The 26,707-nt window shown below is 33.5% G+C and overlaps 1 protein-coding gene across 2 annotated transcripts in view; it reads right to left on the bottom strand.

The window, feature by feature from the left end:
• Window positions 1-26,707, bottom strand: part of LOC129909845 (zwei Ig domain protein zig-8) — a 430,837-nt gene that overhangs the window by 77,545 nt on the left and 326,585 nt on the right. The window lies entirely within an intron of this gene.

The following is a 26,707-nucleotide window of genomic DNA, read 5'->3' as shown; positions in this document are numbered from 1 at the left end:
AACCTTACAGAATTTGGAATTTTTGTTGGATCCCTTAATTTTGTTAGACTAGTTTTTTTCAATAGTCTAAATGTTCTTAAACATCACTTATTATACCCCGATTAGGTATTGGCTTATTTTTTTATTTTTTTTTAGATAGTGACAAGCTCTTTTTTTATATCCGCAAACTTTAATTTGAGCTTAAAAGGCCCGCATTGACTTTATTTTTACAATGTCTTTCTCTGTTTATCTTTTACTATAAAAAAATGATCAGGTAATAATGGACCGATTCGAAAAATTCTGTATTCTTTTGTAAGATTTAAACTTAAAAAAAAAAAAAAAAAATTTAAAAACAAAAATTATTAGTATTTTTGAAATGTTTTTCTTCATTTCAGCATTAGTGTTACCTACCAAATCTACAAAGAATGATATTTATTTGTGAATGGCTTATTCTGATTCAAAAATAAAATTTTTAAATTTCTCCAAAACTTATAGAAAAATTATTTTGATTTATGAACACTAAGAGATTCGAATGCCAAAAATTTGGTAGGGTAAAGTTTCTATGTTGCATTTTATAAATTGTTTTGTGACAATCAAAAAATAAAACATTCATATTGGCCCATTAAATCTAAGTGTTGAAATAAAAAAGTCAATACACCGAATAACGAAAAAAAATCTACAAACAAAAAAAATTCGTGAAACTGTTTTATAAAATCTCACAAGCAATTTATTTCTCCCTATGCTTTTCCTGAACGATGAAAGCATCTTTCACTGAATAACCAAGAAAAAAAAATCAAAAACAAACGCCATCCTGTTCTCAAAACTCAAAAAAAAACAAAATAAAAAGTTGCTCTTTTCATTATTCATCCTGGAGGTAATTGTAAATCTTTGATTGATTATTGCTTTACACTCCTATACATTACAAAGAGCCGATTGCGACTCCCCATACATATATGTGACTGTCTTACATATCAGAAGGCACATTAATCAAATACTCCTTTTTGTTGTGTGTCATTCACCACTGTGGAATCACTGTGGATTCTGTAACCCACTCCAAAAAAAAAAAAAAACTGAAATGTTGTTTTTTGTTTTGTGTTGTGCTCTCTGGGTCGAACAAAAAAAAAAAAACAACATACAAAATAAAACACAACAAACACTTTGTATGTTAGGGGAGAGTGGGGCCAAATGTAACACTTTTTTCTAAAATCGATGGTTCTCCTACAAATTTGAAAGTGGGTCAACCAGACCTTTTTTAAATTAAAGACCCATGTTTTAGCTCCAAGATCCATCATAAAAATTTAGCAAAACATAACGGTAATGTTGAAAAATAAAGCTTCCAAAAAAAAAATCGTGTTGTTTCAACTTACCCCACATACGGGGCAAAGTGTAACACATACCGGGGTAGGTTGTACCAAGAACTAAAAATAAGAGAAAAATACCTTTATTTGTTTATATTTATTTATTTTTAATTAATAACAATAAAAACAAACCTCAGTCATGAAATTTTGGTGCAAATTTGTAAAAAGTGGAGCAAATCCAAGATTTCCAGAGAAAATTTGACAGTAGTCTTAAATAAAAGTTATTAAAATTCATAAATTGTTTTATAAGCTTTATGAATTCAAGTGGTGGTTCAAAAATGTGTTTCCAATTTCAAAATAAATACAAATTCAATTACAAGCATTCATATTCAGGGTTGTAAATTATATTAGGTAAACAATTTTTCAGTATAGGTAGGTTTTTACATGGTACAACTTGCCCCGGAAAAATGTTACAACTAGCCCCAGCATGAAATTTGGCACATAAAATCAATTTAAAAAAAAGCGAAACTGATATAGACATAACATATACACGCAATTTGAGCCAAAACACAGTTGCATATAACAAAAAAGCACTTAGCACTCTATCTTTTTCGGGTAAAGAGGTAGACCAAAAATAAAATTTAAAAAAAAAGTTACAAACATGCATTTTTTGGGCACCACTAGTGTAACTTCTAACCCTGTCGTCTAATCTTCATTTGAAGAAAATGTGCCGGTAGATATGCAAAAATTGAGCATTTTTCTCCTTTACGCGTTTCTTAATATTGAAAGGAACATCGCTTTTTTTAGCTGTTAATTCTTACCCCTGTTACATTAAGCCCCACTCTCCCCTACTCCCTTGAGGCTTGTTATCCCTTTTCTGATTTCTGTTTGAGTTTCCTGCTTTCAGAAAAGGTAAACCTCACACACTGGAAATATACAGCAGAAATAAAGTGCCAGGTATCAACCAACATCAGTCTCACCAATCTCATTCTCATATATACAAAAGGACCTACACTATACTTACTACATACACAATACACACAGCCTCGTATGTCTTCGTCAGATTTAGATTTACGAATCTCTTTGATTGCTTAAGGTCTTTTCAGTAAACGTTGATGGGCCATAGAAATAAAGTGCACATAGGGGGCATTAGTTTTTCGTTGCCTAGACAATGTGTTCTATGTGTTTTTTATTAGTTTTTTTTTTTTAGAAAACTGGGGTTCTTTTTTAGTAATCAGAAACCAAGAATTATTGCGTTTGTTTTGTATTTTTTATATATTTTTTATTATTATATCCTTTTTTGTTTTTTTTTTTTTTATAGAACGAATTTGGATATTTATTGTTCTAGGTTCTTATTAACTATTTAAACATTCACAGTTCACTTCCTCATTTCATTTCAAAGCGTTTGTTTTTACTTTTTTTTAGAAACAAAAATATTTACATCATTCAAATTTTCCTTTAGATATTTTTCTAGCAAAAAACTCATTGCTTTCTGAATTCCAATTAAATCAAATAGGGATTCCATCTCGAAAATTCTCAAAATAGAAAGAAGCATTCATAAAAGTTTATTCACAATGCTCGACACCAACAATCTTTTCTATTTAGAAAAATTGCCATTGAAGAAGACTAAAATCTTATTTGAAACATTGGAAAATATAATGTTTATTTATTTCTCATTAATAAAGAGAAATCTTAAAATTCGAAATAGCTAAATTCAGAAAAAATAACTCAATTTCAACCACGTAATTTGTATGGAAATTCGAAAATTCAAAATCGCCATCTTCAATTATTTTTATAAGGGTTCATATTTTAGCACATCAAGCATATTGCCCTGACAATTTTTCAATGTATGCATATAAAACACTCTAACATGGAATTTACTTAAGATAAAACTGCAGTGCTAGATATGAGAATTTTTCACCCTTAGTTTACAAAAGGAAAAATGTGTTGGCCTCAAAAGTAATTTTATCTAATCACCAACCCTGTTTCAGGACTGTAAGTTTATGGGCTATGTGAAGTTGGCATACAATTTTTTTCATATCAGAAACCGAAAAAATTGTGATTTTTCTTCCTGTGAAAAAAATCGTTAAGGGAAGCCCAGGATAGCCCAATTTTTATTTTTGTTATCCTACGCTTAGTTTTAAAATTATAAAAGAATTAGTTTTTATTCACCAAACCAAAAAAAAAAAGTACGCATACACCACAGTGACCTTTTAAATTTATAATTGAGACAAATTAAATCCACTGGTTAGGGCATTTGGCATTCCACTTCGAATGTTATTTATTTGACTTAGAATTTTTAATAATAGTAATAACAAGTTAATTGTCCAGAGTGATTTATTTAGTGCCATAAAACTAAGAAAGAAACTGAAAGCAGTTCGTGAATTTTTTTTTTAAATAAATTTATGCATTTATTCATTCAACTGAATGCGAAAAATTCAATTTCATTCAATTTATTAACAAATAATTAGGAATTTACATTGATTTTTAAAGTAGACATATTCAGTTACATTGTAATTACCTACACTAGTCTGCAAGTAAATCTTCCTTTAAATAAAACTATACTTTTCTAAAGGATTTTATGCTGATTCCAAATCCGAAGTCAGAATTGACCTAGCACGTCACGTTTTTTAGATATTCCAATTAGAACATCTAAAAAACCCATTTTTTTTGCTGTTTTCGAAGAAATATTTTGGCATAATATAATCTTTTTCAATTAAAATTGTTACGGTTTATGAAAGAACTTATTTTTTTCTTTCAAATTCAGTTTCAATCTTCTTAATATCTCTTTTCTTCTCCGAGATATCTTAATTTAAGTAAGTTTAGTAGGTTTGGCATATCGTACCATAAAGAAACTGATCTGTAAAAATTAATATATCTTTTTCCTTAGAACAAAAGTATACTTTTCTAATGGACTTTAGTGTGCTGATTTTGAATCCGAACTCAACAAATTTCGGTCAGCTCTGGTTTTTTAGATATAGTAGTTTTTTTGAAATTTTCTAAAAAAAAAATTTGTTTTTGTGGTACTTTAATGCGAATATCTTAAAATCCTGACGTGATAGAATTTTTTTTGACTTCGGATTCTAACTCAGCACATCAAAAACTATAAGAAGAGTATTATCTACTTTTGTTTCTAGGAAAAACAAATCTGAATTTATAAGGCAGTTTATAGAATGGTTTATTACAAATAAGATATACCTAAATAGAAAAATAGTATATAAAATTACAAAACACGTAAAAATTTTGTTCAATGTATTTAATTATGGTTTTCTTTACATATTTGACTTTTTAAATATAATGGGCATTGATATTTTACATTTTCCTTAATAAGGGTGCTTTTGTTCATGAAGGATTCACTAAAAAGTGAAGGATTTCGAAATGTCTGCTTTTTTTGTCAATCAGAATTATAAAAAATGAGTAAAAATTAATGTAAAAGGACATCAATCGATAGGTCATATTATAAAGAATAAGTCCTCCGAATTTGAGCTCAATGCGACAAATAGTTTTAATTTTATACAAGTTCAAATGAATCTAAAAAGGTGATTTTTTAGAAACTAACCACATTTTTCAAAAATCATTTTTACAAAAATGGTACCTGATAGAATTTTTCTGAAACAAGATTTAGATTAAGGAAAGTCTAATCTTTCATAATATCAAAAATTATTTGAAGGAGAAAAAAAAGTTAAATTTTGCAGACCAGTGTTCTTAGATTACTTTTGCACAAAGTTTTGTGAAATGTCACTGCTTTATGGAAAGAAAAGCACAATAAGCTTTACCTTAAATTAAATAGGATTTTTATGATAAACTTGAACAAGGTTGTTTTTTTGCATGAAACAATAATTTTTCGTATACATTAAGATTTAAATCGGTTATTAGTAAACTGCTTCCAACAAAATCATTAGTTGTTTACAAAGATCTTTTAAGGCTTCTCTTTAATACTATTAATCCACCTTGTTAATGAAAGTTTTTCACTCAAAATTATTTCATAATTTAACACGTTTTCCACACAAAATCGTTTTAATTGTATAAATTAAATCTAGAAGTAGATATTTGGCGAATGCATTAATAAAACTTGTCTTACTTGTCATTGTACATAGGTATATCTAAATGAATATATTATACATGTGTATGTATTTTGCAAACTCGTATGTTCCATTTCTATTCCTAGTCTTCACTAATTTATTCTCGAAATCAAATTTTTTATTTTGAAGTGATAACGTCTTATTAGTAGATGAACTATGGCAGCCACCACAAAAAAAGTGACGCCATTTTCTCCCGTTCCACTTCAAATTTTTCGCAGTGCGGCAAAAATTTCAATTAAAAATTAAAAATAAACTATTAGAGATACAAAAATCTTCAATAGCTTATTTGAAAGATAATAATCTAAAGTTGAATACAGATGGAGGATTTTTAAAAATTCTGTCATTTAATAGGGTAAATAGGGGTAAAACAAAATTGCAAAAAATTGGCTATTTTCTAAACGTGACAATGTAAAGAGTTGAATTTTTTTTATCGATTGATAAATTTATTGCAAGACTGACAATGGTACATATTCAAAAAAATTTAAAAACTTTCAAAACCAAGTAATAAATGGTTTTCTAAAACTAAAACATGAAGTAGACCTTTGAAAAAGTAGTAGGGGACATTTTTTTTGACAATTTGAAAAACGTCATTTGAAAGATAATAAAATAAAGTAAGGGGTCTCATACGGATTTTTTTTTAAGTCTCTGCGTTTTGAAATATGAATTTTTGAAAAAAGCCTACTTATTTTTGGGGTATTTTTTTGGTGATTTTTTATTTTTTTAAATTTTTAGTTGCGTTCAAAAACTTATAGAACATGTAGTCTATGACCGTGCGCATGCATGCACAAAAATTCGTATTTTAAAAATGATTTTTGGCCGAATAACGGGAAAAACAAGTTTTTTTGTCCCAAGTTTTTTGACCGTTTTTCGTTTTAATCTTTTTTTCTTCAACAAATAAATAAATGAAATTTATTCTGTAGATAGATAATAGACAGGACTATATGTGCAAGATTTCAATAAATTTTGAAGTCACAATTTTGAGATAACGGTTAAATAATGTTCTATTTTTTAACACGTTCTTTCTTTTGCTCTAGAGCAGATACAAATTTTATGTAACTTTATTGTGCTGATAACATTACCTTTCATTTGGTATATCACACATAACGGTACATTTACTACAAGCTACACAATGTTAAATTAAAAAACTTCAGAAATACCTCAAAACACCTGTAGAGATCTGTTGCCCATGACCAGCCAACAGTGTGGGAAGTTCCGTATTCTCAGTTTGAAATTTCGACATTATTGGCTTTAAAAAATTCTAACTTTTTTTGTAGGCATCATAAAAATATGCTTGAAGCGTCATATAAAAGGTGAAATTATAAGCTTTCTTATGATATAAAATTTATTATAGGTGGTTAAAGGAAAAAATTAATTTAATAGCGTGAGAAGATAAAAAAAGATTGACATGTTGCTTGTTTTGATGAAAACTGATTGGGTTAACAAAATTCTAACTCTTTTTGTAGACGTTGCACAGACATGGGCGAAATAAATAAAATAAAAAAATGGGCGAGCTGAAATAATAGGCTTTCAGATGGTATAAAATTTATTATAGGTTGTTGATAAAAAAAATAGATTTAATGGTGTAGAAGAAAAAATATATGATTTTTGTTTGCTTTTTTTATAAAAAATTATTGTTTTAATAAATTATTTTTATACTTTTTACTAATTGTAAAAATTTAAGTATGGCTTTATTATTTATTATACTTTTGTAATGGTGTAATTATTTTGTAAGCTTTTTTTAACACACAACCTGTGTCTTATGACGTTATCACGTAAAATTATCGTCCGTAAACCGACTTTACAGACAACCTTTTTTTTATTTATTTTAAATATTTCACTTGTAAGGCCTGTCGAATTAAAATTAAATCAATAATGCAAAACCTAAAATTGATTTCGTCATTATCATTTGTAATTCAATTATCTCGCAGCAAAACAGTGTACCTATATGTACTTGTTCGTCCAGAGTATAAGAAAACGAAATGTGTACACACATCTGTCCTAAATTAATGCAAATTCAATGCAAATTAATTGACAAGCAATGACCGTTGTATACGCGCTTCATTTCCTCTCTTAAGTCGTGCATCTTAATTTAACTTGTTTACAATTTAAGTTGCTCCTCCTCAATACAAATATTGTTTGTTCCTGAGAAATCTAGATGTCTCTTACAGGGTGATTAAGATTTATGAGAATTCAAAATTAAATTAGATTTTGTTTTAAGTAATTAAAGCCATTTAGAAAGCTTTAACATAAGCTAAAGAATTCTTAACAACTTAACATACTCGAACAAATTAGAGTAAGATCTTAAGAATAAGTCTTTTATTTAATTGATTTTCTAAGATTAAGAAATAATACAATAATTGTGTATTTCTACAAGTCAGTATACTTTTTCAACAAATCCCTTAATTTTGCTCACTTATCTTTGTTTTTCTGTAGGTATTTCCATAAAAATCAAAGCCAGATGTTCTGGCATACACGCACAAACCACAGATAGTCGTAAAGTCTGAGACCAGAAAATCAAAAGAAATTTCAGGTAATAGAAACCATCCTAAAATTTCATTTACAAAATTAACAAAAATACATTTTTCTAATTAAAAGAGGGCAAGGTCCTTGGTAAGAGAAAATGCGTGAGCTAAGTTTTAATTATCATGATAAAAATAATGACAAAATCGATTTATATAAAAGCAACACACACCTTGATGGATTCTTCTTTTTTTTTCACAACATAAATCCTTTTTTACGTGTGTGTGTCCTTTCAATATGGCATCCTTTGAAAGATTTGTGCTATACCAAACTAAAGTCGCTATTGGAGATGCCAATTAAATTAACATAAGCTCCATGAGAAAAGGACATATTATACACTTGGTGTATTATATAGATAGATAGATATATGAAGATCCTTATTGAAACTGTTCTGAAGCTTTCTCATCATACGACGAACACTCTAGAACATAAGACTTAACCATATAGAAGACCAACCAACGAACGTGGCTCTGTCTTATCCATAAAATACATTTCCATTAGAGAGCAATCAATGTTGGTAAACCCATAACTTCGGGCGAATCATTGATATCTCTCATCTCCCAGATTGAGGTCCTTGTGTGCTGTTTGAGGGTGCTGCGTAGTGGGTGGCATTATATGTATGTTGGTAGTTGTGTGGTATAGGTGGTATGGTATATTACCTATATATACAGGTGCGCATGTAGGTGTTCTTGGGAAGCCATCTGAATTAATGTCGACATTATCATAGATTGAAAACCAAGTTTATTATATTGAGGCGTATAAGAAGTGCAGATGAATATACCTACACAAGTCTTTAGGTTGTATGCGATGCTGATAAAAATAGAACATTGCTTTGTCTTCATTTTTCTTTAATCAAGGCTAATGACAGGAGTATACAGAGGTGAATGAACCGATGCTAAAGTTTACGATATTAGACATTTCAATGCACTCGAAATTGTGGAGAAAAACATTTGTATTTGCTGTTTTTTTTTTTTTTTATGGCAAAAGAAATTTCCTAGGAATTTCATTATTTTATGTTGTTGTTTGATTTTTGTATTGTATAGGTTTTTAATTATGTTTAAAAGACAGAAAAAAGAAAACATTTCAACAAAGTTAACAAATACATTAAATAATATAATATAGTAAAAATAAGTTTTATAAGAGAAAAATGTCCGCTAGGTCTGTTAAAACTCGCATTAAAATTACAACAAAATAACTTATCTTAAAAAGAGTAGGTTTTCGACGAAAAATATATTCCACAAATTTCTGCTGAACTAATTTTGCTTAAAGTTTTCACGGTTTATAAAATAAAAATAAATAAAATGCACGACTGGGTCGCACGAACTTGCTTTAGGTAAGAACTAAAAACTTTTTATACATATACAAATTAGGTAAATGTATTAAAAAAAACTTAAAATTCGTTCTTCAAGTTACAAAAAAAAACAATTGAGCTACAAAAAAATTCGTTAAAATTAAACTAGTCATTTGAAATCTAGTTTTAAATTTTAAAAAACGGTTCTATGGGAGGTAGCGTTAGTAAGGATTAAAAAAAAAAAACTATTAAAAGATAGGCCTTTTTAAAAAGCTTATACTTGATATTTTAAATAAAAATCGTGGGAGTCGTTTTTGAGAAAATTAAACCTTTCCAAAATTGGTATATGACATGGTACCGTTATTTTTGGTCCATTTTTTTACCGTCTGTACAGGATCCTGCACAGGAAACTGCTAAGTAGATCGGCCCACCCGTTTAGGCTGTAGTTCTTTATACAGACGGACAGACATAATGACGGACAGACTAACAGACAGACGGTCTTTCCAGACCCACTTTTTCGCATTTTTTATCATCTTAATACCGTGGAAATAAAATTCACGACTGAGTCGCACGAACTTGCTCTTATAGTTCAAGTTGCTTAAAGTTTTAAGACTTTTTATATAGAACTTTGGAAAATGTACGTACCTACTATATAGGTACAAAAAAAAAATATATAAAAAAAAATTCGTTCTTTAAAAAAATAAAATAAAATCTGAAAACAAATTGCCCTCAAAAACAAGTATGCAGTTTTGATTGATATATTAAGATGCATTTTTAGAAAAAAAATTTCAAAATCGTTAGAGCCGTTAGTAGTGTGTTTTTGAGAGTTCTGGACCCTCCCAACCTCCCAAGCTCTAGTACAAAAATTTGTATGGAAAGTATAGGTAATCTACTACATTTAATGGTGACTACTACCAAATTTTGGGAGGTATTTTTTATGTGTTTTATAACAGATTCCGTTGTAATTGCTAAACTAGCGGCTGTGTGTAGCATCTAAAACCAGAAGAAAAAGAGGAAGAATGACAAAAAAATCTATATTTAGATCTTTATGAGGGAGTTTCATACTTCCAATTAGACAATACCTTTACATTGATTGAAAGAGAAGGCTAATCATATATGCACACATACACTTACAATCCATGCAACCCAATCTATTACTTTTTTTTTTTTTTTTTTAGTTGAGCACAGCTCAAAGAAATCCAACTAGAAAAGTGTATCCCACAACCAATTTATCACTGGAAATCCAATCCCACAACCAATATTCCAATGAAAATACAAATGGTTCTAGAAATCCAACCAGTGACAATTATTCCCAATTGGAATTTCTGAACTTACTCTAACATCGGTGCACACATCATTTTTGTATTGGGTGGAGTTGGAGTGACATAGATTTTGAATTAACGAGCTACCCAACCAAATAAGCACTATTCCAACAAGAATTTAATTTTTACATGGAAATACAACCGGTACCAAGCACAAATCAAAGAAATCCAGCTAGAAAAGTGTATCCCACAACCAATTTATCACTGCAAATCCAATCCCACAACCAATAATTTCATTGAAAATACAAATGGTACTAGAAATCCAACCAGAAATAATTCACAATTCTTGGTGGCTGCGTGTAGTATCTTAAACAAGAAGAAGAAGAGCAAAACGGGAGGAATTTGATACTTCCAATTAGAAAATTCATTGTCTTTGATTTCAAAAAGAAAATTATAGAAAATTATATAGGGATCCATGCACCTGCAATCTATGCAGAGACATCTATTTGTTTCTTTTTTTTTTGTGATGGACCAATAGTTTTATTGAAAAGAAATTGTGAAATTATGTATCGACATGAACGATCATGCTCGTTCTATCTAAAATATCCAAGTTCAATATTAGCGTTGCATGTTGTCACATGAAATAAGGAAAATCAAATAGGATCATCTCTAATAGATATATAAACATTTTTGTTGGGGATAATATTATGATTTCGGTGATGTGGTGGGGGGAAGTGTCAATATAATGTACCTGTGTATGGGGTGCGCGATCATTTTATTACGGTCTTACATTTTATTAGTTTAAAGCGGTTCAAAAGCAGTTTAAAGCGGTTTAAAACCAGTTTAAAGCGGTTCAAAAGCAGTTACAAGCGGTTTGCTCTGAACGTCGTTTTTCGGGTTATAAACGCCACGTTTTGGGTTATGTTTAGGTTCTGAACTCCGGGTTTCGGAGCTAGAAAAGTGTATCCCACAACCAATTTATCACTGCAAATCCAATCCCACAACCAATATTCCAATGAAAATACAAATGGTTCTAGAAATCCAACCAGTGACAATTATTCCCAATTGGAATTTCTGAACTTACTCTAACATCGGTGCACACATCATTTTTGTATTGGGTGGAGTGGGAGTGACATAGATTTTGAATTGGATGGAGTACGAGCTACCCAACCAAATAAGCACTATTCCAACAAGAATTTAATTTTTACATGGAAATACAACCGGTACCAAGCACAAATCAAAGAAATCCAGCTAGAAAAGTGTATCCCACAACCAATTTATCACTGCAAATCCAATCCCACAACCAATAATTTCATTGAAAATACAAATGGTACTAGAAATCCAACCAGAAAATTATTCACAATTCTTGGTGGCTGCGTGTAGTATCTTAAACAAGAAGAAGAAGAGCAAAACGGGAGGAGTTTGATACTTCCAATTAGAAAATTCATTGTCTTTGATTTCAAAAAGTAGAAAATTATATAGGGATCCATGCACCTGCAATCTATGCAGAGACATCTATTTGTTTCTTCTTTTTTTTTTTTTGTGATGGACCAATAGTTTTATTGAAAAGAAATTGTGAACTTATGTATCGACATGAACGATCATGCTCGTTCTATCTAAAATATCCAAGTTCAATATTAGCGTTGCATGTTGTCACATAAGGAAAATCAAATAGGATCATCTCTAATAGATATATAAACATTTTTGTTGGGGATAATATTATGATTTCGGTGATGTGGTGGGGGAAGTGTCAATATAATGTACCTGTGTATGGGGTGCGCGATCATTTTATTACGGTCTTACATTTTATTAGTTTAAAGCGGTTCAAAAGCAGTTTAAAGCGGTTTAAAACCAGTTTAAAGCGGTTCAAAAGCAGTTACAAGCGGTTTGCTCTGAACGTCGTTTTTCGGGTTATAAACGCCACGTTTTGGGTTATGTTTAGGTTCTGAACTCCGGGTTTCGGGTTATGAACGCCACGTTTCGGGTTATGTTTGGGTTCTGAACATCGGGTTGTAAGCATCGTTTTGGGTTTTTAAACGTCGTTTTTGGGTTATGAAAATCGTGTTTGGGTTCCAGTAGCAAAAGTTGAACTGCATATAAATGAAATCTAAGAAAGAATAAAAACACAAGTTTTTTTTCTTTTTTTAATTGATTTTATTGTTTATAATGTTTCAAGTTAATAACTAAAATTAAATACAAAATTGAGAAATCTTCTTTCTTTTTATAATAACAACTTGCTTATTTATTATAGGGAAATAATCGTCTTATCATATAAACTTAAAAATATTTCTTATAACATAAACTATTATTTTATATCTTAAGTCTACGTAAAATAATATTCTTCTACTCGCTTGTTACCCCACGCTAAGGTTTTATATGAATTTGGAATAACAAATCTTTTATCATCATCATAAGTGAGAGTGATTTTATTTATTAATTGGGTATATATAAAATGTTTATTACTTCTAAAACAATGCATCGTTTTTAATAAGGATTTGGATGGGGTATTTATACATTCTCTAAAATCATTTAAAGTTACTTCGTTAGCAACAATATTCTTTTTGATTCCTTTTATTTTCTTTACTATATCGTCTTCAGTTACAATGCAATATGACTTGGATTTAGTACCTACAAATTCTAGTAATAGTTTTCCTGAACACTCATCTTTAAACTTCCCTAAAACTTTCTTGTTCACTCTTGGAATGTTGTATTGATTTACCTCTGGGTAATCGCTAGTATCAAAATAGTCTATATTTTTATTTATATCATCATACAAATCCCTTGTTTCAAATTCATAAATGAATGAATCTGTGTCCGTATATAAAAGGTTTAACTTTTCCCCATATTTCACTTTCATAAAATTATAATGGAAATCATACATTAATGTTTTAGATAAATCCAGAACAGAAAACCCAACATAAATAGGCTTGTCATATTTAACCTTTAATCGGTTCATTTGAATTACTACTAAGTCTTCATGTATTATTGACCGGCTATGAAAATTAGGTTTACTAATCAAAGAATTAGCTCCGAGACGTTTTCCAACACTATCCCATTTGGTAATAAGCTTTACATCTACTCTCTTATCAACATTCTCCATTGTTTTTCCAAAAACACTGTTGTTCATCAGTTTATAAAAATCTTTTTCGAAATCATTAGTTGATAGAGTCCTCAAGTGAGTATTAAGATCGATATACGATTTTAGCCAAGCGCTCTGGTTGAATTCCAGCACCTTATGGACTTTTTTCAATATAAGACCATTTGAAAGACATTGCTTTAAATTTCGATAATGAATTACATATCGTGTTTTATCAAACTCATTTGCAATTAGTTTTGTATTCTTCGAGTTTTTATATGGAGGTTTCAAGTTTTCAGGGCAAAATGGTAAGTCGTTATGCAGATCATGTAAATAATCAGGATATTCTAAATCTACACATAAAATGTATCCTTTATTAGAATTATCGGCTATTGATTCTATATCTAAACTGTTTGAGTCTTCATCACTTAGCCATCTGAAATTATTAATTGGTAGATATTGACTCATTGCCCATCCATACAAGTTATTTACGTCGAAATATCCTAAAAATGTTGATTTTTTCGTAGCATCAAAGTTTGGCATATACTTATTATTTGCTTTGGCATATCTACCGGTACATTGGCTTAACCCTCCTCTTATACCTTTTTGTATAAAATGAATCATATCTATATCGGTAAACAGCTCTAATTCTACTTTGGTACTCTTTAGCATTGCATCCCAACTTAACCCAGGTGCTGTATAATACTGACAAGGATCAAGATCATATGTTTTAATACAAACATTGCGGAAATTCTCAAAAATATCAGCTAGGAGCATCACATCTGTTTTTAAATAAACATCACTGTATTCTCCTAATGTTTTCATATTAAATGTGCTCCATACTATCTGAGCATGTGAATAATCTTCGTCTGTTATATCTGAGGAATTTAAAGTGCTATAAAAAGCAGACTTGGGAGGTAGTTTTGTTTCTTTCAATTTTTCAGCTGATAAAACATATTCATATGGGAAAACTCCTTTTTTCATGACCAAATTAAATTCTTCTTCTTTCTGAAAAGCTTTTTTAGTTTCAATAAATTGATTTTGATTAAGGTTCTTTGACAATTTGTCAATACTTGACGCCATAAATCTCAACGAATCTATGAATCGTAGTTGAATACTACTATTGTTAATGCCTGTTTTGATGTATTTTGTAAATGAAATATATCGTTCTTTGTTTGTGGGTATAACATCGATTTTTTCATCACTATCACCAAATTCTTTAACAATAAAGTGAGAATCATAACCACTCAGGTTATGTAAAATAATAGGAATAAAATCAGGTATTTGATATTTTAAATTGCATTCCGAATGAGCTGCACCTCGAAATTGTCCACTTAAATGATCATGATCTCTTACACGATTTTCATTGAGGTTATCACCACAGATAAAACATTTCTTAGCATTTATAAAATCAGTATCTTGTTCTTTAGTTAGCGTTTTCATTGGGATTTCTTTTTTTAAAATTGAACTGATACGCTGCGCATCTTCTTTTAAATTATTCATAAAGTTTTTGGTACATTCATCACCTCGGTATAAAACAAATTTACTTAAAGAATCATCATAACTGCATTTTATATAGTATGCAAAGCTAAAAGGTTCATGCATTTGAATATTGTTTGAAAATGATTTTAGAGGGTTTGGTAAACATGTATCAAAGGGCTTTAAGGCTGCTTCAAAATCAGCATATATTACAAAAGGAACTCGCATTTTTTTATTGAAGCTTTTAAATTTTAAACAATTATCAATTTCAGTTGGTAATATGGTATGCACTTTATTACAATCATGTTTCAGATGTTCATTTAGACGATCTTCACTCCAAAAATACATTAAGCATCCATCACATAACCACAATGCACCGTTACGTTTAGAAATTTGACTACTAACTAACCTGTTTAAATTTTTAATCCAACAATAATGTCCGTTTTCCCCATTTTCTAAATACAATAAGTTAACATGTTTTTCTTTTTTCTCATTAGTATAAAATAGAGGTCCAACAAGGGTATTATTTTCCAGCCCATAGACATTAATACTTAAATTATTTAATTTCTCAAATTTTGAAATATTTTTCATACTCATTGGAAGCTCCACATTGTTTAAATTCAGCACTTCAGTGTAGTAAGGATATGATGAAACTCGATCTGCGTGTTGTTCAGGAGGATATAAAGCAGATACAATCGCCCATGCAAAGCATGCATCATCGTTGTTCTTAACATTTATGATGGCATGTTTCAATTGAATGTTCCTTGGTAATTCAATGTAAGATGCTCCACGCATAGGATTGTATTTATTGATATTTATTTCGAGGTATAACACTTCCTGCAATGCCCACCCACTATCACGTTCTTGGAATTCTTCGCTTTTTGATGTGATGTCTTCAGTAAACTTTCGATAAATCTCCTTTAAATCCGTTGACTGGTTTATTACTTCATTTTTTGTATTAAATGACTTAGTATCGGTAACTGTTTCATCGCTGTTATCCTTAACATATAGTCCAAACATTTCGAAATTAACTTTTAAAACATTTTGTGCCTGTAGAACTTCTGTTATAAGTTCCAAAATTGTACACTCTTGCTTTTTCATAAAGTCTTTATAGTCGATATGACGATCACAATCTCGAATTCTATAACTTTTGATACGGCTCTTAAATGCGGTGCAGATCACTTCAACGTTGTCTAAATGTTTATTTGAAGCATTAGTTTTATGCAAATTACTGTTAAGATGTCCTTGGAACATAGTTTTCTTGATATCCAATCTACAAAAAGTGCAGTGTTTCAGCTTATTGTTTAAATCATTCTCGATTTTAATTCTTTTCACTTGGATATCAGATTCTGAACTTTTTCTTTTGTTTGACATTGACATCATGTTATATGGAACTGTCATTTGGTGATATTTTTTTAAATGATATTGATAGTTTCTAGCGTTGTCGAAGATCATACCACAAACATCACAAAGCACCGAAAGTTTATTCTCATGGTTTATTCTCATATGACGCACATAGTTATCTCGTCTTGTGAATGATTTTTGACATTTATCACAACTGTACATTTTGAATTTTATTATAGTTGAACACACCACTTCGATAAACTATACTTCATTCAGGCAAACTGTTCTTCACTTGGTTGTTTGAAAACTAATGGTCTTTTGTAAAATTAAACCAAGCTCTTATACATTTACCCCCACCACTTACCTTAAACATTTCATCTATAATCCGCTTACATTATTGTTACTATCTTTATTCTTATTCTATAATTTACATCAAAAACGTGCATGAGTGAAACAACAATAGTGTCGGCAATTACACTTAAAAATATGACCGTAATAAAATGATCGCGCACCCCATACACAGGTACATTATATTGACACTTCCCCCACCACATCACCGAAATCATAATATTATCCCCAACAAAAATGTTTATATATCTATTAGAGATGATCCTATTTGATTTTCCTTATGTGACAACATGCAACGCTAATATTGAACTTGGATATTTTAGATAGAACGAGCATGATCGTTCATGTCGATACATAAGTTCACAATTTCTTTTCAATAAAACTATTGGTCCATCACAAAAAAAAAAAAAAAGAAGAAACAAATAGATGTCTCTGCATAGATTGCAGGTGCATGGATCCCTATATAATTTTCTACTTTTTGAAATCAAAGACAATGAATTTTCTAATTGGAAGTATCAAACTCCTCCCGTTTTGCTCTTCTTCTTCTTGTTTAAGATACTACACGCAGCCACCAAGAATTGTGAATAATTTTCTGGTTGGATTTCTAGTACCATTTGTATTTTCAATGAAATTATTGGTTGTGGGATTGGATTTGCAGTGATAAATTGGTTGTGGGATACACTTTTCTAGCTGGATTTCTTTGATTTGTGCTTGGTACCGGTTGTATTTCCATGTAAAAATTAAATTCTTGTTGGAATAGTGCTTATTTGGTTGGGTAGCTCGTACTCCATCCAATTCAAAATCTATGTCACTCCCACTCCACCCAATACAAAAATGATGTGTGCACCGATGTTAGAGTAAGTTCAGAAATTCCAATTGGGAATAATTGTCACTGGTTGGATTTCTAGAACCATTTGTATTTTCATTGGAATATTGGTTGTGGGATTGGATTTCCAGTGATAAATTGGTTGTGGGATACACTTTTCTAGTTGGATTTCTTTGAGCTGTGCTCACCTAAAAAAAAAAAAGTAATAGATTGGGTTGCATGGATTGTAAGTGTATGTGTGCATATATGATTAGCCTTCTCTTTCAATCAATGTAAAGGTATTGTCTAATTGGAAGTATGAAACTCCCTCATAAAGATCTAAATATAGATTTTTTTGTCATTCTTCCTCTTTTTCTTCTGGTTTTAGATGCTACACACAGCCGCTGGTTTATCAATTACCACGGAATCTGTTATAAAACACATAAAAAATACCTCCCAAAATTTGGTAATAGTCACCATTAAATGTAGTAGATTACCTATACTTTCCATACAAATTTTTGTACTAGAGCTTGGGAGGTTGGGAGGGTCCAGAACTCTCAAAAACACACTACTGCCGTTTTTTTAAAAACTAATTTTTTATAAATAATTTTTTGAAAAAAAAAGTTATAAAATAAAATTGGTATGCCACTTTGTAGAAATCACTAATCAACATCTAAAAACAAAATTTAAAAAAAATTCAATGTCCGGTTTTCGAAAATTTGATTTTTCAAATTTTTTTTTAAATCCAAAAAATATTTTTTTTTAAATTTTTCTTTTGGCTTATATTAAAATTATATAAATGCTTTTTTACAAAAAGTTTCGTTGAAATCGAATAAGCACTTTCATAGATATCAATCGGATTAAAAAAAAACGGTTCTATGGCAGTTTCCGTTAATAATGGTTTTCAAATTTTTTTTTTTATTAGAAGATAGACCTTGTCTTAAAACTTCCATTTGAATTTTTTAAACAAAATCGTTGGAGCCGTTTTTGAGCAATTTTAATTTTACTAAAATCGGTATATGGGGAAGTACCCTTATTTTTGGTCCAAAAAAATTAATTCCAAAAATCCCTCTGGAGAGTCGCTAAATAATGCTACATACCAAGTTTGACATCAATCGGTCCATCCGTTTAGGCTGTAGCTTCGTATACAGACAGACAGACGGACTTCTGGGACTCACTTTTTTGGCATTCTTTACCATCGTAATGTCATGGAAAAATGCTATCTCAACTTTTTTTTTTTGTACGAATGCATAACTTGATATACATTATAGTACCTATATCGCAAGTAAAAATATAAAATTTCAAAACTTTATATAAACAACAAAGCTATGCATTTGTCTCAAAACTCCAATAACAACACTGCAAAATCGATTTGTTCAAAGAGTATGTTTCGTTCGTTTGAACAAAATTTCACTAGCCTAGCACATATTTTTGAAGAGTAAATTATAGTCTGATGACAGTTCTTTTGCAAAGAAAATTTCAGGGTCAAAATTACCCTTCCAGATTAAAATTATGGAAACAAAATTATATAAATGTACATAGTGCGACCAACGATGATACTTTCTCTTCCATTCTCTTATTACAATGTGCACATTCACTTCTGTTTTTCAATACTTAGCAACCACAGTAATCAATGTTCAAGTTACCGCAATTCTCGGTATTCCAGGTTTATATTTTACTTTGAGTTCTTTGTTAGTTATGAAATGACTCTGTTCCGAATTTACTTTCCAATTAAAATGATTCAATTTCTGAAATTTCATTAAATAATCTCAAACCCAACTTGGTATTTAAATGTGAAAAATTCTTGGAATATTCTTTGTAAGATTAGTATGAAATCATGAGAAGCATCCAAATGTTGACAGGTCATAATTAAATTTCCTTGTTTGCATGTGTAATAAGTGATTGTAGGTAATTATTGAATTGTTGGAAACGTCCAAAAAATAGACAGCATTTAATAACTCAAATCTAATAAAACCCAGTCACGCTACCACTATTTTTATTAAATTTTTATTTTCAATTTAAATTTTGGATTGAAATGCAAACCTTATAGTTTATTTAGTCTTCATAATAATGTTAACCTTGTCTTGGCCCGTTTTTAGTGGATTACGATATCAAGTAGAAAGCATTTGTAAAACAATTTTCTTCTTAAATTCTCATACTAATAAATATCTTCGTTGTAGTATAAATTCACCCATTTACAATCAACATTCAAATCTCATAGCAAATATTTGTATTAATGCCACTACCAGTACACTAATCCTAGGTATAGAAAAACTTCCAAAACAAAACTTTGACAAAACCAAAAAAAAAACACAACCAACAAACAACAAAAATTGGTTGCTCTTTAAACGCAACTAAGTCGAATCAAACCAAAAAAGATATGAAGGTAGACTCTTTATCCTTAGCACAAATGGATTTTCTAAAAACTAAATTCAACACGAAACCAAATCAAAGCTATATGCTGCCGCTGTTGTTGCCGACAGCCGACGAACGACGACCATAACCACATCTTGGCCTTGGCGTAAAACATAATCACAAAAGGATCCTTTCTTAACTATGTTCTTAAGGATTTTCATATTATCCGATTAAGGGTTCTCTCAACGAACTCACGGGCCGTGAGTAATGTAAACAAAGTTGAAGGATGATGGTTTTGCAGAAGATGTCTTTTGAAGGACGCTACTCAGTAGTAGAGAGTTCTCTTTCGAATTAAGCTCACTTGTGCGGTAACGATGATGGTTTCGGCCAATTTATGTTACCTCTTAGGCTGTATCTTTATCTACCTATATACCTACATAAAATATATTTCGAGACAATTTTCAGAATATTATCTTCCAGCCTGTCAATTATATTGGAAGCGCACCAAGCACTTATCTCAAAGAGCATCACCCTCTTTTGGTTGTCACTATACACCTGCGGGAGGCTACATTATTATAATTTTTTATTTAATATTTTTTCCGTGAGATGCGAAATAAATAATAAACAGGCAATATTTTGAAATTGTCAAGCAGAATATTATACAAACATAAAGGTGAGAGATACCCAGCTTGTTTGTCATTAACTTTGTCACAAAAAAAAGATGAGAAAAATAGTTTGGGGGTGTGAGTAAGATCAATGGACAGTATAGTAGTTGATGGGGGATGATTAATGTTATTTTGAACATTATGTGTTTTGATAAGTTCCTTTCGTTTTTAAAGTATAAAGTAACATTTCATCAAAAGTGTCAAAAACATTCATTTCCTTTATAAAACTATCATTCAAAGAGGAACCATGGGAGAGGGAACAGATGTATGGGTAAAGTATATAATTTCAATTTGAATGTGTAAGTTTAGGTGTAGTATGGGAGAAAAATACAATCTTTTATATCATCATCATATAATAAAACGGCGAAATTTCACTGCCACACAGTACCACGGATTAACTTTCTACGACTGTATACATTGAAGATCAACACCAGAACGCACCTTTAATAAATGTGAACTTATCCTTAATCTCTAATAAATATCTGAACGCATTCACTAAAATTTTTCTGGAAAACTTGGTCAACCTCCACTGGTGATATTATATATACAAAGCACTGGTGAAAACATTTTTTCCCATGCTAATTACAACAAAAAAGCTATTTTCAGTACAAAAAACGTTTGTTTACATCTTCACCAGCCCAGAAATGACATATTCGCTGGAAGTTTCCCATACCACAAATATCATTCCAACAGGTAGGTAGTGCGATAAATAACGCCCTCTCCCTTCCGGAAATTTAAACCTCGGCAAGCATGAAAAAAATGAAGTGTGAATCAATGATTGAATGATGGAATTTGAACGAATGGAACATAAAACAGGTTGAATTGAATCGCAAAATGCAAGGTGCAAACACAATGTCTTAAGGCGATTACACTTTGCATTTTCTTATTCAATACTTTTTTTACGTAGTTGAGCGTAGTTTAAACGTAGTTCAACAATATCTAAATCGTTTAAAATATATCAAAAAGTAGGTATATTATACATTCCTGTGTATTTTGTCTTCAAAAATTGTAGTTAATCGCAAGAAAACAACAACAAATACAATAAAAAATAAAGAAACTATTTTAGTATGATTGTAGATAATCAAAATTGTTGCAAATAAAAAAAAATAAAGAAATTGGCACTCGACCAGTGATGATTAATCTAGGTACTTTATTAGGAGCTACGGAAAAAAGAGAGAGAAAACAAAACTACACTTATTTAAAAAAAAAAACAATCTGAATTAAACCACGTTGCATACTTAAAACGGTTTGAAAAAAAAAATTAAATTTATATTGATTTTGACATTTTTTTTTTGTAAAATGTATTTTGTTTGTTTAAGAAAAGTTTGATTTGTGTTCCTAGAATTGATTTACTTTTTTACTTTAATAATTATGTTTGTATAAAATAACAACTTTACTGTCAATAATTATATTTAAAGCTACTATTTAGAGTTTTTTTATCAAAGGAAATTTCTTTAAAAATACTGTATTGAAAATACAGTATTTTGCCGTACAGAATTTTACAAAACAGAATTTTGCAAGTCAGTATTTTGTTCATACAGTATTTTGACGTACAGAATTTTGTATTTACAGTATAATGACGTACAGTATTTTGACCCTACAGAATTTTGTCGTACAGAATTTTGACAAGCAGAATTATGACCCGCTCCCAATTTGATGATCATGAAATTATATTTCAAATTATAGGAGTGAGTAAGTTCAAATATTACTAGAAAAAATCATTAATGTGTTACTATACTAAAAACAAGAGTTTAGCAAAAAGACCGAGTTATGTATTAATAAATTACGCATTAATAACCCATCAAATATAACACTTAAGCAATGGAACATGATAAAACTGTTCTGCACTTCTTTCCATAAAATAATTAATAAGTCAAATTGATAAAACAGTCGGTTTTGAAGTCGAACGTGTCCCGGACATGTCCCGGACGTGTCCCGCACATGTCCCGCACATGTCCCGGATATGTCCCATACATGTCCCAGACGTGTCCGGGACATGTCCCGGACGTGTCCCGGACATATCCCGGACATGTCCCGGACGTAGCCCGGACATGTCCCGGACGTGGCCCGGACGTGTCCCGGACATGTCCCGGACATATCCCGGACATGTCCCGGACGTGGCCCGGACATGTCCCGGACGTGGCCCGGACGTGGCCCGGACATGTCCCGGACGTGGCCCGGACATGTCCCGGACGTGTCCCGGACATGTCCTGGACGTGTCCCGGACATGTGCCGGACGTGTCCCGAACATGTACCGGACGTGTCCCGGACAGGTCCCGGACATGTCCCGGACATGTCACGTACGTGTCCCGGACATGTCCCGGAGTGAGTAAGTTCAAATATTAATAGAAAAATTAATTAATGTGTTACTATACTAAAAACAAGAGTTTAGCAAAAAGACCGAGTTATGTATTAATAAATTACGCATTAATAAAACATCAAATATAATACTTAAGCAATGGAACATGATAAAACTGTTCTGCACTTCTTTCCATAAAATAATTAATAAGTCAAATTGATAAAACAGTCGGTTTTGAAGTCAGACGTGTCCCGGACATGTCCTGGAATTGTCCCGGACGTGTCCCGGACATGTCCCGGACGTGTCCCGGACATGTCCCAGACGTGTCCCGGACATGTCCCGGACGTGTCCCGGACATGTCCCGGACGTGTCCCGGACATGTCCCGGACATGTTCCAGACGTGTCCGGGACGTGTCCCGGACGTGTCCCGGACATGTCCCGGACGTGTCCCGGACATGTCCCGGACATGTCCCGGAAGTGTCCTGGACGTGGCCCGGACATGTCCCGGACGTGGCCCGGACATGTCCCGGACGTGTCCCAGACGGGATCGGGTTTTGAAGTCGGACGTGTCCCAGACATGTCCCGGAAGTGGCCCGGACGTGTCCTGGACGTGTCTCGGACATGTCCCGGACATGTCCCGGACGTGTGCCGAACATGTCCCGGACATGTCCCGGACATATCCCGGACATGTCCCGGACATGTCCTGGACATGTCCCGCACATATCCCGGACATGTACCGGACATGTACCGGACGTGTCCCGGACATGTCCCGGACGTGTCCCGGACATGTCCCGGACGTGTCCCGGACATGTCCCGGACGTGTCCCGGACATGTCCCGGACGTGTCCCGGACATGTCCCGGACGTGTCCCGAACATGTCCCGGACATGTCCCGGACATGTCCCGGACATATACCGGACATGTCCCGGATATGTCCCGTACGTGTCGCGGACATGTAACGGAGTGAGTAAGTTCAAATATTAATAGAAAAATTAATTAATGTGTTACTATACTAAAAACAAGAGTTTAGCAAAAAGACCGAGTTATGTATTAATAAATTACGCGTTAATAACCCATCAAATATAACTTTTAAGCAATGGAACATGATAAAACTGTTCTGCACTTCTTTCCATAAAATAATTAATAAGTCAAATTGATTAAACAGTCGGTTTTGAAGTCGGACGTGTCCCGGACATGTCCCAAAAAATGTCCCGGATATGTCCAGGACATGTCCCGGATATGTCCCGGACATGTCCCGGACGTGTCCCGGACATGTCCCGGACATATCCCGGACATGTCCCGGACATGTCCCGGACATGTCCCGGACTTGTCCCGGATATGTCAAGGACATGTCCCGAACGTGTCCCGGACGTGTCCCGGACATGTCCCGGACGTGTCCCGGACATGTCCCGGACGTGTCCCGGACGCGTCCCGGACATGTCCCGGACGTGTCCAGGACATGTCCCGGACGTGTCCAGGACATGTCCCGGACTTGTCCCGGACATGTACCGGACGTGTCCCGGACATGTACCGGACGTGTCCTGGGCATGTCCCGGGCATGTCCCGGACATGTCCCGGACATATCCCGGACATGTCCCGGACGTGTCCCGGACATGTCCCGGACATGTCCCGGACATATCCCGGACATGTCCCGGATATGTCCCGTACGTGTCGCGGACATGTAACGGAGTGAGTAAGTTCAAATATTAATAGAAAAATTAATTAATGTGTTACTATACTAAAAACAAGAGTTTAGCAAAAAGACCGAGTTATGTATTAATAAATTACGCGTTAATAACCCATCAAATATAACTTTTAAGCAATGGAACATGATAAAACTGTTCTGCACTTCTTTCCATAAAATAATTAATAAGTCAAATTGATAAAACAGTCGGTTTTGAAGTCGGACGTGTCCCGGACATGTCCCAAAAAATGTCCCGGATATGTCCAGGACATGTCCCGGATATGTCCCGGACATGTCCCGGACGTGTCCCGGACATGTCCCGGACATATCCCGGACATGTCCCGGACGTGGCCCGGACATGTCCCGGACGTGGCCCGGACGTGTCCCGGACATGTACCGGACGTGTCCCGGGCATGTCCCAGACATGTCCCGGACTTGTCCCGGATATGTCAAGGACATGTCCCGAACGTGTCCCGGACGTGTCCCGGACATGTCCCGGACGTGTCCCGGACGCGTCCCGGACATGTCCCGGACGTGTCCAGGACATGTCCCGGACTTGTCCCGGACATGTACCGGACGTGTCCCGGACATGTACCGGACGTGTCCCGGGCATGTACCGGACGTGTCCCGGGCATGTCCCAGACATGTCCCGGACTTGTCCCGGATATGTCAAGGACATGTCCCGAACGTGTCCCATACGTGTCCTGGACATGTCCCGGACGTGTCCCGGACATGTCCCGGACGTGTCCCGGACATGTCCCGGACGTGTCCCGGACATATCCCAGACATGTCCCGGACTTGTCCCGGATATGTCAAGGACATGTCCCGAACGTGTCCCGGACGTGTCCCGGACGTGTCCCGGGCATGTCCCAGACATGTCCCGGACTTGTCCCGGATATGTCAAGGACATGTCCCGAACGTGTCCCGGACGTGTCCCGGACGCGTCCCGGACATGTCCCGGACGTGTCCCGGACATGTCCCGGACGTGTCCCGGACATGTCCCGGACGTGTCCCGGACATGTCCCGGACGTGTCCCGGACATGTCCCGGACGTGTCCCGGACATGTCCCGGACGTGTTCCGGACATGTCGCGGACGTGTCCCGGACATGTCCCGGTCATGTCCCGGTCATGTCCCGGACGTGGCCCGGACGTGGCCCGGACGTGGCCCGGACGTGGCCCGGACGTGGCCTGGACATGGCCCGGACATGGCCCGGACATGTCCCGGACGTGGCCCGGATATGTCCCGGACGTGTCCCAGACGGGATCGGGTCAAAATTCTGGCTTCAAAATTCTGTTTTTCAAATTTCTGCTTTTTAAAATTCTGGGGGGTCATTCCGTAATTTTGAAAACGATAATCGAATCGATGATAATCGTTTTACAGTTTGAGAATCTTTAAAGCTATTTTAAGTCAATTCTGATTCAATCTTATATATAAAAATGAGTTCGTTTAGTGTGTGTGGCCGATAAACTCGCGTTTGGCTGGTCCGATTTTGGTAATTTTTTTTTTGTTTGAAAGGTATTAATATGTAGATGGTTTGTATCAAAAAAAAATAATACCTTTTCTCGCATCTTTACATAGCTGTCAATATGTACGAGTAAAAAACCACTCTCGCTTTTTAAAAATTTTAACTAAGCTTAATTTGTAAAGATTTCAAAATAATTAAAAAAAAGTCTGATTTTGAGTGAAACAAATAATTATTCGTCTTGTGATATTAAATCCACATATCGTCGGTGAAACCAGAAAAGTGTGTAACTCCAAATTTTCTGAAAATTAGATTTGAATTCCATCTGTTAGACAAACCTAATATCTACCGTTCCTTAAACTCAGAATCCCCTTAAAGTTCATAGTTTTTATTTTATTAGCAAATTAGAAAATGAAAACTCAAACAAATGCCTTCAAAACGATTTTGTTTTTTTGCTCTCCTATAAAATTTGCTAAAATGGAGTTACACACTTTTCTGGTTTCACCGACGATATGGACTGCACAAATAAAATGTATATCTCTGATTTTCATTGAGGATAAATAAGTAAAGCATTGGCACATCAATCAGAGTTATGGTTTGTATCTACATATTATATATATTTCTCCTGTGCGTTTGTTTGTGGCCATACTCCTAAACGACTAGACAGATTTTTCTGAAATTTTGTGTGAAATATATGTGAAAAGGTCCATCCGAAACAGGTTTTGTTTTATAATTGGACCCGGTAGGTGTCGCTGCTGT

The sequence above is a fragment of the Episyrphus balteatus genome, chromosome 2, assembly GCF_945859705.1.
Source record: "Episyrphus balteatus chromosome 2, idEpiBalt1.1, whole genome shotgun sequence".
NCBI classification, from domain to species: Eukaryota; Metazoa; Arthropoda; class Insecta; order Diptera; family Syrphidae; genus Episyrphus; species Episyrphus balteatus.
This window is presented reverse-complemented; position numbering and strand designations above follow the sequence as displayed.